This window comes from Myotis nattereri, assembly GCF_964212035.1.
Source record: "Myotis nattereri genome assembly, chromosome: 2".
NCBI lineage: Eukaryota > Metazoa > Chordata > Mammalia > Chiroptera > Vespertilionidae > Myotis > Myotis nattereri.
Window position 1 is genome coordinate 148,929,816 of NC_138076.1, and position 15,454 is coordinate 148,945,269.

The following is a 15,454-nucleotide window of genomic DNA, read 5'->3' on the forward strand; positions in this document are numbered from 1 at the left end:
GTAGTGACTTAATTTTATAGGTTTGCTGGTGTATGTTTTTTTTTGTTTTGTATTTCTGTGAATGGTTTATTTCATTTAGCATAGTGTCCTTCAGGTCCATCCATGTTTTTTGCAAATTACAGGATTTTCTTCCTTTTAAAGGCTGAGTAACGTTTCATTGTATGTATAAACCACATTTTATTTATCCATTCATTCATCAATGGATATTCAGGTTGTTCCATATTGATAGGTTTTTCTCATGTGAAATCATTATTGCCTTCCTAGTATTAGTTGGTCATTATACACACACACATACACACACACACACACACAATATGGCAATTTTGGGAGTTTTAAATTAATTATTATCATTCACTTAACAAATATTCACTGAGTACATCTATGTACCAGACATTTAGGCAACAGAAGTATAACAGTGAGCAAAATAAATTTAAGAAATATATTTGCCCTCAGATTATATTTAAGGAAGCTGTCAACAGACAGAATTAAAAAGTAAAATATATAGTATGTTAGGTAGTGGTTACTATTAAAGAACAAAGAGAGAAAAGGGCTGTGAAATCTGTGAGAAGAGTTGAACTTTAAAATAAGTTTCCAGGGAAGTTTTCATAAAAGTGTACTTTTGAGGAAAGGCCTGTGGAAAGTGAGAGGACCCAGCTATGCAGCTAACTGGGTGAAGTCTGCTCCAAGCAGAGGAAGCAGAAGTTGAACAATCCTAAAGCAGGAACATTTCTGATATGTTTGAAGAATAATTTGGTAATTTTTTCTTGAAAATTGCTTATTCTTTTGAAATTTTCAAATTTATTGGCATAAAATTACTTAAAACATTTAATTATTTTTAAAATGATTGCATATGTAATCTCTGGTATTGCCTTCTTGTCACTTTTTATTTTGATCAGTCTACCTAGAAGTTTGTCTATTTTGTTATTGTACTCAATGTCATTATTACCAAATATTCTCTGTATATTAGAGTTGACAATGTATACACTACATCTCAGATGTACAAAAAAAAAGTCACATCGTATTTCTTTAATCCAAGCGGCATCCTTCCTCTTATCCTCATCGGGCACTAGTAACTTCTGGATCTCTTGCATGTCAAACAGGAGCTGATGGAAACGGGGGAGTCCTAGCCCAGGCTTTCTCCTTGGCTGAGCACACCGCACTGCCATTTTGACTCTACTGTAACTGAGTGCTGTTGGCATGAAGGCATTCTGCACGCTTGCCTCCTCAGCAATTCCACAAGGGCACAGCTGCCCTCTTTTTGCCATTGCTATCAATGAGTAGTAAATGAGCCAAACCATAGAAGTTATTACTGTAATATCTGGCACTTACTGAATACTTAGTAAATGTCAATTATGATTATAATTAGAATGATTATTAGTATGTCGTGCAGGTGCTGGGCTAAGTCATCTCTGTTTCCTCTACCTGCCCAGCACCCTGTGATAGTATGACCTGGGAATGATGGAGCTGTGCTTGTGTCCTTCTGATTAAATCCCATACTCTTAACCACTGTCCTACTGCATCTGGAGGGTTAAGCAAGGATGAGTCAAGGAAACAGTTCAGGAATTCTGGCATCAAGTATCAAGTGTGAAAAATGAGAATTTTCTGATGTTGTTACCAATGTTACTGGGATTTGGACCACTCAATCCAAGTTGCAATCTACAGTAAACTTCCTTGAAAACACTTCAAGAATGTTATGCTCTTAAGAAATACAAATTGAACACTTCCAAGCTCATTCTATGAAGCCAGCATCACCCTCATACCAAAACCAGATAAAGACAACACAATGAAAGAGAATTACAAGCCAATATCCCTCATGAGCATAGATGCCAAAATCCTCAACAAAATCTTAGCAAATCGGATCCAGCAGTACATCAGAAAGATCATACACCATGACCAAGTAGGATTTATCCCAGGGATGCAAGGATGGTACAATATCCGCAAATCAATAAACGTGATACATCACATAAACAAATTGAAAGAAAAAAACCACATGGTCATATCAATTGATGCAGAAAAAGCATTTGACAAAATCCAACACCCATTTTTGATAAAAACTCTCAGCAAGGTGGGAGTAGAAGGATTATACCTCAACATAATAAAAGCCATATATGACAGGCCCACAGCCAACATCATACTCAGTGGACAAAAACTAACACCATTTCCCCTAAGAACAGGAACAAGACAGGGATGCCCCCTCTCACCACTCCTGTTCAACATAGTACTGGAAGTGTTAGCCATTGCAATTAGACAAGAAGAAGAAATAAAATGCATCCAAATTGGAAAAGAGGAAGTAAGACTGTCCTTATTTGCAGACGATATGATATTATACATACAAAACCCTAGAGACTCCATCAAAAAACTACTAGACTTAATACATGAATTTGGCAATGTAGCAGGATACAAAATTAACGCCAAGAAATCTGAGGCATTTCTATACACCAATAGTGAACTTTCAGAAAGAGAGATTATAAAAACAATCCCATTTACCATCACACCAAAAAAATTAAGCTACCTAGGAATAAACTTAACTAAAGAGGTAAAAGACCTCTACTCAGAAAACTACAGGACATTGAAAAAAGAGATAGAGGAAGACATAAACAGATGGAAGAACATACCATGTTCATGGATTGGTAGAATCAACATCATTAAAATGTCCATACTACCCAAAGCAATCTATAAATTCAATGCACTTCCCATTAAAATACCAATGGCATACTTCACAGATCTAGTACAAACTCTCCAAAAATTCATCTGGAAGAAAAAAAAGACCCCGAATAGCTGCAGCAATCCTGAGAAAGAACAAAGTAGGTGGGATCTCAATACCAGATATCAAGCTGTATTACAAAGCCACTGTTCTCAAAACTGCCTGGTACTGGAACAAGAACAGACATATAGATCAATGGAATAGAATAGAGAGCCCAGAAATTGGCCCGAACCAATATGCTCAATTAATATTTGACACAGGAGGCAAGAACACACAATGGAGCCAAGATAGTCTCTTCAATAAATGGTGTTGGGGAAATTTGGACAGATATATGCAAGAAAATGAATCTAGACCACCAACTTACACCATACACAAAAATAAACTCAAAATGAATAAAGGACTTAAATGTACGACGGGAAACCATAAAAATTCTAGAAGAATCCAAAGGCAACAAAATCTCAGACATATGCCGAAGCAATTTCTTCACTGATATAGCTCCTATGGCACTTGAAATTAAAGAGAAAATGAACAAATGGGACTAAATCAAAATAAAAAGCTTCTGCACAGCAAAAGAAACCATCAACAAAACAACAAGAAAACCCACTGCGTGGGAAAACATATTTGCCAATGTCATAGCTGATAAGGGCCTAATCTCCAAAATGTATAGGGAACTCATACAACTTAACAAAAGGAACATAACCAATCCAATCAAAAAATGGGCAAAGGACCTAAGTAGACACCTTCCAAAAGAGGACATTCAGAAAACCATGAGACATATGAAAACATGCTCAAAGTCACTAATCATCCGAGAGATGCAAATCAAAACAACAATGAGGTACCATCTCACACCTTTCAGTCTGGCTATCATCAAAAAATCAACAAACGACAAGTGCTGGAGAGGATGTGGAGAAAAAGGAACACTCGTGCACTGCTGGTGGGAATGCAGACTGGTGCAGCCACTATGGAAGACAGTATGGAGTTTCCTCAAAAAACTGAAAATGGAACTCCCATTTGACCCTGTGATCCCACTTCTAGGAATATATCCCAAGAAACCAGAAACACTAATCAGAAAGGATATATGCACCCCTATGTTCATAGCAGCACAATTTACCATAGCGAAGATCTGGAAACAGCCTAAGTGCCCATCAGTAGATGAATGGATTAGAAAACTGTGGTACATCTACATGATGGAATACTATGCTGCTGTAAAAAAGAAGGAACTCTTACTATTTGCAACGGGATGGATGGAACTGGAGAGCATAATGCTAAGTGAAATAAGCCAGTCAATGAAGGAAAAACACCAAATGATCTCACTCATTCATGGGTAATAGAGACCATTATAAACTTTTGAACAATAATAGATACAGAGGCAGAACTACCTCAAACAGATTGTCAAACTGCAACGGGAAGGCCAGGGAGTGTTGGGGGGCAGGAGCGAGGGGGGTAAGAGATCAACTAAAGGACTTGTATGCATGCATATAAGCATAACCAATGGACGTAAGACACTGGGGGGTAGGGGAGTCCAGGGGATTGTCAAGGGCAGGGGGGGGGAATAAAGGACACATATGTAATACCCTTTGTAATACTTTAAGCAATAAAAAAAAAAGAAAAAAAAAGAAATACAAATTGGAGTCCTACCCTCTTTGGCTCAGTGGATAGAGCGTCAGCCTGCAGACTGAAAGGTCCCAGGTTTGATTCCAGTCAAGGGCATGTACCTTGGTTGCGGGCACATCCCATGTAGGGGGTGTGCAGGAAGCAGCTGGTCGTTGTTTCTCTCTCATCGATGTTCCTAACTGTTTATCCCTCTCCCTCTCTGTAAAAAAATCAATAAAATGTATTTTAAAAAAAGAAATACAAATTGGAGATGTAAATATACACCATAGGGAATATAGTAAATAATATCTTAACCATGTATGAGGCCAGGTGGACACTTGAAATATTGTGGTTGGGGGCATCACTCTGTAAAGTACACGATTGTCTAACCACTGTGCTGTACACCTGAAACTAATACAGAATAATATTGACTGTAAAAAAAACCACACCTATAAATCTGATTTTAAAAAATAATGCGATGCTTTTTTTCTTTTCCATAAAAAAGACAAACATTAGTGAAACCTTTCTCTGTCTCTCTCTCTCTTTGAAAAAAGATGTTCTTTGGCATTGAACTACGTAGCATGAGGATATTTTTCTGGACCATCAAACAGTCATTGACAGCTAACGACGTTGGTTTTGCTTAAATGACTGCCAGCATGACATCTAGCCAAGAACCATGAGACTCAGTAAGTTATGGGGACATCGGTATCAAACAGAAATACTTTCTCAGCAAATAGTTAACCTAAACATTAACCTCTTTTGAGAAAAATAAAGAAAGTTTGAGGGACAGTGAGAAAGAGAGAGAGAGAGAGAGAGAGAGAGAGAGAGAGAGAGAGAGAGAGAGAGAAGGAAATTCTGGTTATTTGGTATTTAAAGAACATGCACCAGTGAAACAAACTACTTCAAGGGCCTTCATTTCATGAATAGGAAGTTAGAAGCAACAGTGGCCAGAGGCAAAAAAGGGTATTGACAAAGACTTTATAATTAAAGTTTGCACTTCGAGCAGTTGCATTAACATAAGTGGTAGTGTGTGAGGACCACTCAGGTAGGGAGCGGGAGCTCTGAAGGGGGTCACCAAGCAAAGGAAGAATAAGGCAGATAGAGAAGAGGCTCTAGGCAGGAGAGGGCGGGGACTCTCCTTTGGTCCTGCCAGCTCATCTGTCCCTTAACAAGAGAGGATTAGAGCAAATTCCAGAAGCATTCCAAATACTGTTTGTAGTCTATTGCTTCATCAGTGTTTGCTTAGATGAATAGTGGAGGAGCAATATGCAACAGAGCATTTACCCTTTTATTGTCAATGTAAAGCCCTGAGTAAAGTCCTCCTTCAGGCACTGTTAATGGAACTGGGGAGAATTCAGCTGATAATTGTAATGTAGCCTTGTTACCCTTGTAACCTGAGGGAGAGAGAAGGGGGGGGGGGGAGAGAGAGAGAGAGAGAAGGAGAGAGAGAGAGAGAGAGAGAGAGAGAGAGAGAGAGAGAGAGACTCCATGACCTAAGACATCCATTGAATGTAATTAATTAACTTCCCTCCTTTGCATCTAGAATGTAACTGTTATGTACTATTATCCTTAAAGAAGTGAGAATATAATATTCAAGTCATTTTTGGGTAGTGTTTAATTTGCTTATGGAACCTGAACTGAGAAGGGCTGCTAGAAAATTTCTTCAAAGGAGGCCTTGTCCTATCTAAATGTGTAGGTTTCGATGATAGATTGAGATGTGTTAAGCTATTTCTTCAAACTGGCACTTCATCCAGTGGCATCAGAATAGCTTCTAAATTACTGACTTTGAAGCCAAACAGTCATGGGTTCGGGTTCTCATTCCGTTGCCTCCAGGTTGTCTGATTTAGGGAAAGTTATTTATCAACACCTGTCATCTGTGTAATATATATGATGTAATAATAGTGCCTCCCTTGTAGGTTGCTGTGGTGATTTCATGAGATAATGCATGCACAGCAGACCTCAGCACACTGTGAGCACTCAACACGTTCTCATTAACCACTGGAAGTGACAATCCTGAGTACCTCCACTGCATAGCTTTCCTCTTGGGGAGATGGAGAATAACACAGAACCATTAGACCGTCTCCTACTGAGTCATCTGGCATTGATTTTTCAGCTGCACATTCTGGGGACAAGCTGCATATCACTAAGGCCATAAAATAAAGGAAGCAATAATTCTCCTCTGACCACTCAACTGCTAAAATGCAGGACCTAGAATTTTACAGCCTCCAGGATAACACAGAGAAAGCCTTGCAATAGGTCACCCTGTTGCTGGTTTGCAGACCGTTAGCTCAGGGGGAAGCTAGAGGCTTTGCATGATCCATTAGCACTGTGTTCTCTGACTTCTTGTCATAACCTGCACTGGTGTTTTATGAAAGAATTAACCCCAAGTAGCTTTTGCAGCAATAAAATAATATGCTGTGGAAGGCTTGCTCATTTTCTGCATGTATTTTACTTCCACGTAAGTCATGGGGAGTGAGAAAATGGTAGAGAACAAAAACATGTGGAGAGGCAGAGATACAAAGAGGGAGAAGTATTTGTCAATTCCATTCTTCTTTACCTCAACCAGCTATGTGTTATTTTAATTCTTATTTTTTCAGACTACAAAAAAATATAGCAGGGCCAGTTTTTTACTATTTAAAAGACAATGTGCTGTTTTTCTTTCCAGTTATAAAGTAATACATGTTTATTATAAAACATGAAAAGCATATGGAAAATATTTTTAAAATTCCATGTAATGTTATTAACCAGATGTAAATGTGCAACCTTTTGGTGCATTTTATTCTAATGTGTCTTCTATGTATATATGTAAGGGTAAACATACATTTTTGTATTGTTCTTTTGAGTTGTCATTACCATTATTATTACCAATTCATCATACCACACACAAGAATAAACTCTAAATAATCAGATAGCTAAATGTTTAAAAAGTGATCTACACAATACTAGGAGAAAATATGATTGTCTCTATAGCCTAGGTGGGGAGGCAGGGGAGAGCTATCTAAATATGACTTAGATTTCAAATGCAAATAAAATTTTTATTTTTAAAATTGTTTTTGTTGTTGTTATGCAATTAAAATTTGTTGATAAATTTGACTACACAGAAATTAAAAACTTTTTCATAGCCCAAACCCCCCAAAACAAAACAAAAAGAAACCCACAACAACACTATAAGCAAAGTCAAAAGACAACAAATTCAGAATAAATATTTGCAATATATATCATAGATAAAATACTAATTTCCCGAATATAAAAAAACTTATAAAGATTGAAGGAAAACGAGACCAAAAATCCTACAGAAAAAAGTGGGCAGAGATATATACAGTTTATATGTTAGCCCTTAAATATATAAAGAGATGTACCATTTTACTTATAATAACAGAAATGCAAATTGAAAGAAAACAGTTACTATATCCAATCATCAGATTGGCAAAAATTTAAGACCTAACAAGGCTGAGGTATAATAATAAATATATTTGGTTTTTGTGTGAGGTTTCCAGGCACAATGCTCCTAAAACCCATGAAATTTCCCAAGTGACTGGAGTGTACTTAGTAATTTATAATAAGCCCCTTTACATCACAACTGAGTTTATGCTAATGGGTGATTTAGATTGGGACCCCTCAATGGTTACAGAATGGGGCTGGTCACCAAGTGATTAGAAGGTTGGAACTTTCAGCCCCACTCCTGACTTCTGGGCAGGGGAAGAAAGTGGGGCTGGAGATTAAGGGTTATTAAAATTCTTGAATAAGGAGGTTTCATGAGCTTCTGGGTTGCTAAACACGTTGAGGTGCGGGAAGGGTGATGCCCTGGAAGGGCATGGAAGCTCCGTGCCCCTCTCCCTATACTTTGCCCTCTGCATCTCTTCCATTGAGTTGTTCCTGAGTTGTATCCTTTATGATAAACTGGTAAATGTAAATGAAGTGCTTCCCTAAGTTTGGGAGACACTCCTGTAAATGATCAAACCTGAGGAGGGGGTGTGGGACACCCCCAATAGCCCTAGGTCAGAAGGTGGCCCAGGAGTTCCTACCAGCTTCTGAAAGGAGAGCCATATTATAGACTAAGTCCTTAACCTGTGGGTCTACGCTGAGCATAGTTAGTGTCAGAATTGAAATAAATTGTTGGACACTCAGTTGGTGTCTAGAAAATCAGAGAATTGGTTGTTGGTGCCAGAAAACACCTTAAGGAGGATATGACAATACGTAACAATACTACATATGCCTTTAACCTTTTAGTCAGTAACCTCACTTCTAGGAATTGTCCCTAAAGGTGCACCTCCAAGAGTATGAAAATACATATGCAAAAGGTTATTCTTGGCAACATTATTTGTAGTTGCAAAATATTGCAAACCACCTAAATGCTAAACATAGGAAATTGGTTGAATAAACTCTGATAATAATATACAATGTGGTATTATACAGCCATGTGTTTTTCAAAAGAAGCATATTTCTATGAACTGATATGATTTCTAGGATATGCTAAGCACAAAAGAATATCTATAGAAATGAGGAGTCCTATAAGAAATGAGGAGCCCTAGTTGGTTTGGCTCAGTGATAGAGCATCAGCCTGTGGACTGAAGGGCCCTGGGCAAGTACCTCGGTTGCAGGCTTGATCCCAGGCCCTTGTCGGGGCCCTTGCAGGAGGCAACCAATCCAAGTGTCTCTCTCACGTCAATGTTTCTCTCTCTCTCTGTCTCTTTCCCTTCCTTCCACTCTCTCTAAAAACCAATGGAGAAATATCCTCAGGTGAGGATTAACAAAACAAACAAACAAAAAAAGAAACGAGGAAATAAAACATCCTGCATTTATAGTTTTAAAAATTATTTTGCAAAAATAACAGGAAGGATAAGCCAAGCACTAAATAAAATTGGTTGCCAATTAAGGGTGGGGAAAATGGGGTGGGATAGAGGAGTGAATAATACCTGGTACTTCTTTGAGTACACAGTTTTGTATAGTTTTGACTTTTGGAAGCATGCTAATGTTATACATACATGGTGGGGCAAAAGTAGCTTTACAGTTATAAGTACATGAAACATAGTTTATTCTTGTATTATTATTTATTAATTATTGTATTATTTTCCATGTGAACAACTGTAACCCTACTTTGCGCCACCCTATATTTTTAAAAAATCAACAAATGTAGGGGGAATGCCTTAAAATTGAATGCAAAGCAAAACAAGTGAACCCACTGAGTTGCATATGAACAGCATAACCAGACTGAAATAGGTACTGGTGCAAATAAAACTTATTCAAGTTACTTTTGACCAAGGTACTTTTAATAAATATGATGATAGGCAGAACTCTAAGAGGCAGGATAGAAAGAAGTTAGGGAAGGCTCTCGACAAGTGCAATGAGGAAGTAGGAATGGACGTCACAGGCAGATAAGCTGCTAGGTCCTCGCACTAGAGCCCCCACCTCCACACATGATCAAAGGGAAACAGTTTATGGCAGGAAATTCCTGTAGTTGTCACAGAAATTAACAAGAGCTAGCTAAAACCAGATCAATCCAAGATGGAGGAAAAGTTGACTGAAAAACGACCCTAAAGCCCATTTACCACCATTTTAATGAAAATTGACACCACAAGTAGAACAGGAGGGCTGAGGAGGACAAATGCCACGAAACTGTCAGAATGAACCATATGAGAAACAAGACTCTCTCCTAACAAGAAGGCAGAGACAGAATTTAGCACCACAAAGCTCAGGAGCAACCCATCCTTGGAAGCACATAAAATCCCAAGAATTGACTGACTGCAGTGTGCAACTCACTCACAAGTGTGCCAACATGCACTCGGACGTGTACTTTGACTTCTGTCACATCAGTGCCCTAGAGACTTGCCACTGGGGGAGCAGCAGGCAGCGGCAGCACATCCACTGCTGTGAAACTTATACCCAGCAAAGAGATGGTTGTAATTGATCTACTTCCCTACAAATAATAAAAGCACCAAAACCTTTGGCAGCCAGAGACTAAAGTAAATTAAATCCACATCAACAAGTAAAAGCCCAAAACAACACAATTGAGAGACTGAGACCAAAGGGGGGCCAGGTGGGCGTTGCTCAGTTGTTGCGCTTCAACCTATGCACTAAGAGGCCGCCAGTTTGATTCCTGGTCAGGGCACATGCCTGGGTTTTGGGCTAGATTCCCAGTAGGGGTGTGCAAGAGGCAGCTGAGATCAATGTTGGTATTTCTCTCTCATCAATGTTCCTCTCTCTCTCTCCCTCCCTTACTCTCCCTCCCTCTTTCTCTAAAGTCAATGAAAACAAGACGGAGGAATTTCAGAGCAAGGGCAGGGGTAAGGGGAGATTAACCAGGAATGTTATATGCATATAGTGTGGGAAAGGTGGGTGCGAGGTAGAGGGGGACCAATGGAAGAAAAAACAAAGAGACCTCCTGCAATACCATCAACAATAAAGATAAATTTAAAAAATAATAAATAAAATCAATGAAAACATATTTTAAAAACATATTTTAAAAAAAGATGGCAAGATATGAGAGGCAGGCCATCTGCTGTTGGGAACCCCAGTCACAAATGAAAATCAATGGACGGAGCTTCAGAGAGAGAAGCCCGGCCATCCCTGGGCTGTGCTAGCTCCTTGAAGCTACAGATGAGAAAGTTCAACGAAGCCTAGAACCACTGGGATCCTAATTCAGCTTAAACATACCAAGTTTACTTCTCTTTTCAGAGTTAGATTTTGTGTCCATGGTGAAAATAATCATTTACTGTGTAGCATGATCACATGTGTTCATAGGTATGTGAACATACTTCCCTATGTATTTGTAGGTGAACCCCCTTTCCTTTTTCCATCTCCCCTAGAGCTCCATCATGTTGCAAATAAGACTGATTTTTATTATAATAATAACAAAACTGACATTTTTTGAGCATTTACTACATGCCTAGAACTATACTAAGTGATTTTAAATCATTATTTACTTTTAATTCCCCCAACTCTTCATGAGATAGGCATCATTATTATCTCCATAATACCATGAAGAATATGAGGCTCAGAGATTAAGCAACTTTCCCAAAGTCACACATTGAGAATAGAACTGAATGAGAAACCAGAAAGGATTCCCAAGTGAGGAAAAGCTACCAATTATGGTGAAATTGACATAATTTTGACTATGAATTTTGTGGTATTGCCTTAGCTTGGGTTACCTAATAAGCAGAGCTTGAGGCAAGGAGATTATGGTACTTCTCCTGAATTAGGGAATGCATTTCCAGTCGAGAGGGATAAGGAGATTGTAGCAGAAAAGAGGAAGCCGCCCTGGCCGGTTTGGCTCAGTGGATAGAGTGTCAGCCTGAGGACTGAAAAGTCCCTGGTTCGATTCCAGTGAAGGGCACATGCCCACCCGGGTTGTGGGCTCAATCCCCAGTAGGGGGCGTGCAGGAGGCAGTGACCAATGATTCTCTCTCATCATAGATGTTTCTATCTCTCTCTCCCTCTCCCTTCCTCTCTGAAGTAAATAAAAACATTTTTTTTAAAAAAGCAAAAGCAAAGGGGGAGCCAATGTGAGACTATGTTATCAGGTTGGCAGCTGCAAAGTGAGACAGAGTGTTCATGTCCACAGGATCATCCTCCAGGAAGTCACTTAAATTGTATCTCAAAATAGTCCTGAGAAAGAAAGGGGGAAGAATTTATCTGCTTGCTGTCAACTCCTGTGGTATTAACTCCTGGTACTTCTGGGTGACAGCCCTTGTTCGCACATTAACCAACTGTCTGATCTTGATAAAGTGACCTCATCCCTTTGTACTTGGTTTTTCTAATGAAAAAAAAAAAATTGTTTCAGGTGGAAAGAAAGAGCCATTGGAGTCAGAATAGGGGAAAGAAACAACTAACACATGGGAGTGCTGAACATGTGCAGGGAGCTTTACTTTTAGTCTTTACAATGAGACGAGACAGGCGGTGGTATCTTGATTTGCTGATGAAGACACTGAGACAGAGGGGTCAGGTCTTCCCAAAAGTCGGAGCGTTAACAAGTTGCTGAGCCAGGATTTGAGCCAGTTTCATGCAACCTCTAAGTCTTTGTTCTTTCTTTGTTTCTTTTTTGAAAACAAATTTTGAATTACACAAACAATGGGAGTATTACTTGTAAAAAATTAAAGTGTTTCTGAAAAGGCTAATGTCTCCTTGGACAACTGTCCTTCCTCACCCTTCCCCATCCTGACAAACCTTCTCTTGTCACCATACATAACCCCTTGTCATTTTAGTGTGTATCCCTCCAAAGTTTTTCCTATACATTTATACACTACATACACAACCCTAGCGTATAATTTTGTTTAATTATGTATGTGTATATTTTTTTATAAACAATGATGGTATCATTCTGCAAACATCTTCATGTAGCTTGCTTTTCCATTTAACTCTAAGTCTTGGAGACCTAGTTATGTTAGTACATAGAGAGCTATGTCTTTTAGCTGCTGCATAGTATTTCACAGCATAAAGATACAAGTTTATTTAGCCAGTTCCAGACTGAGGGGTATTCAAATTGTTTGTTGTTAAGCCATGTTTCTATTTCAACATAGGAGTCTGTTCCCAAAAATCTGTGGCGTAAAGGAAATGAAAATGAGTCTGAGGATATAACAGTTCACTTCCAAAGAACTCATTTATTAGGCAGTAAAATAGCACCCAATTGTGAAATATATATGTTACCATTAAAAGCACAGAGACAGTCTGGCTGGCATGGCTCAGTGATTGAGCATCGACCTGTGAACCAGGAAGTCTCAGTTTGATCCCCGGTCAGGGCACATGCCTGGGATATGGGTTTGTTCCCTAGTTTGGGATATATCTCTCTCATCATTGATGTTTCTCTCTCTCTCTCTCTCTCTCTCTCTCTCTCTCTCTCTCTCTCTCTCTCTCTCTCTCTCTCTCTCCCCTCTCTGAAATCACTAAAAATATATCTTTTTAAGAAGCACAGCCCTAGCTGGTTTGGCTCAGTGGATAGAGCGTTGGCCTGTGGACTGAAGGGTCCCTGGTTTGATTCTGGTCAAAGGCACATGCCCAGGTTGTGGGATTGATCCCCAGTAGGGCGCATGCAGGAGGCAGCCAACCAATGATTCTCTCTCATCAGTGATGTTTCTATCTCTCCCTCTCACTTCCTCTCTGAAATAAATAAAAACATATATTTTTTAAAAGCACAGAAACAAAGAGCCCAGACAAAAAGGATACAAATAGTCCAAGCAGGATAAATGTCTCCTAGGTTGCTGGAGACAAACCGGAACTAGTTTGTGTTCACTTAACTATGTGACTCAAGGCTTTCCATGGATACTGTGTTATTGTTGTTGTTTTTAAGATTTTAAAATCTAATTTTAGAGAGACAGGAAGGGATAGGGAGGGAGGGAGGGAGAGAGAGAGAGAGAGAGAGAGAGAGAGAGAGAGAGAAACATCAATGTGAGAACGAAACATGGATCAGCTGCCTTTTGCATGCTCTCTACCTGGGCATGTGCCCAGACCAGAAATTGAACCAGCAATCTTTTGGTGCATGGGGTGATGCCCAACCAACTGAGCCATACCAGCAGGGGCTGAATATTCTTGATTATAGAGGTTTATTCTATCATAGTTGAGATTTAACTTTATATCATGTACTGCAGTAGATACTATATGTATTATATTATTTAACCCTAATTATAATGCTTTAGAGCAGATATGATGTCCATTTATTGATGAAGCAACTGATGCTTCGAGAGGCTAAGTAATTTTGCCAAGGACGAAAACTAATGGTCCAACCAAGTTTCAAACCCAAGTTGCCTGACTCCAAAAGTCTGTCTTCTTTCCATACAGATCATCAATTCCTTTTAACTTGAGTTCGTTCAGAAGGACCTGATCATAGAAAATGGATTCTTACCGGATATAAAACCTGTCAACATCCTGTTCTGTGCTGACTTCTTTAGTTCATCTCATACTCCCTTCCCTGACCTGGCCCTGGCCCTAAATTACTAATAATTCCTTCATAACACATTGCTATGAACTTCTGCACATACTGTTCCTTTTTTTCTGGAACATTCTTCTACTCTTTGTCCAGGAAAATTCTACTCATCTTTCAGCTCAAGCACCACCTTTTTGAAACATTTGCTGTGGCATCCCTACTCTTACCTCTTCCTCACCCCAAAGATTGGGTTAGTGGCCTTTTCCCATAGTGCCTTGTGTTTACTTTTCTTAGAGAATTTGACATAATGAATTCTAAATATTTGTTATTTGGTTACTTTTGAAACGAGGTGGGGGGTAGCTGCTGCGAGCCTGCGGTCATGGTGTGTAGTGGGCGTGCACTGTGGCTGTTGGCCTGGCATCCTGGGGCAGCTCTTTGGGGAGTAGGGCTTCATCCTATGCTGGAGCGCCGACATCGGGCCCGAGTTCTTCTCACTTGGCATCCACAGCATTTTACATCAGGGTGGCATTTATCCATCTGAAACCTTTACTCGAGTGCAGAAATGTGGACTCACCTTGCTTGTAACCACTGATCCTGAGCTCATGAAATACCTAAGCAATGTGGTGGAACAACTAAGAGATTGGTTATACAAGTGTGCAGTGCGGAAACTGGTGGTAGTCATCTCGAATATTGAAAGTGGTGAGGTCCTTGAAAGATGGCAGTTCGATGCTAATTGTGACCAGACCGCCAAAGATGACAGTACATCCAGAGAACAGTCTCAGAAAGCTATCCAAGATGAAATCCGCTGGGTGATCAGACAGATCACAGCTACGGTGACATTCCTGCCACTCTTGGAAGTTTCTCATTCATTTGATCTATTGCTCTATTCAGACAAAGTTTTGGTTGTATCTGAAAAGTAGGAAAGTTGGGACCACAGTTCATTATCAATTCTGAGCAAGTCCATCTGCGTTATTTCACTGCTACCATCCACAAGGTAAACGGCATGGTGGCCGACAAAATCCCTGTCTGTGGCTGAAGATGAGCAGAGAATAATAATGGAATTCTCAAATGTGTTTCCTGAGACCAAGTAACTACAGTTTATGTTTCATTTCACTGATTAATTTTAGATTGGGAAAATCTAACATTATACTTTATTGAACTGTACATTTTTGTTCCATTTTTTGGTACCTGTTTGACTTTCCATAGGGTTGACATTTTTTGCACACGGTTCAGAGAGAACCAGCAGATTACATCAGCACTGTAATGTCAATTCCTTTGAAGGTAGTAAGTGGAGATGGGAA

At 39.4% G+C, this 15,454-nt stretch overlaps 1 pseudogene across 1 annotated transcript in view; it reads left to right on the forward strand.

The window, feature by feature from the left end:
* The window catches only part of LOC308513885 (mitotic spindle assembly checkpoint protein MAD2A-like), a 64,452-nt pseudogene extending 49,263 nt beyond the window's left edge, over nucleotides 1-15,189 (forward strand). The window contains exon 2 of the transcript in view: nucleotides 14,600-15,189. The product of the transcript in view is annotated as a mitotic spindle assembly checkpoint protein MAD2A-like (transcript). The remainder of the gene's footprint in view (nucleotides 1-14,599) is intronic.
* The last annotated feature ends 265 nt before the right edge of the window (nucleotides 15,190-15,454 follow it).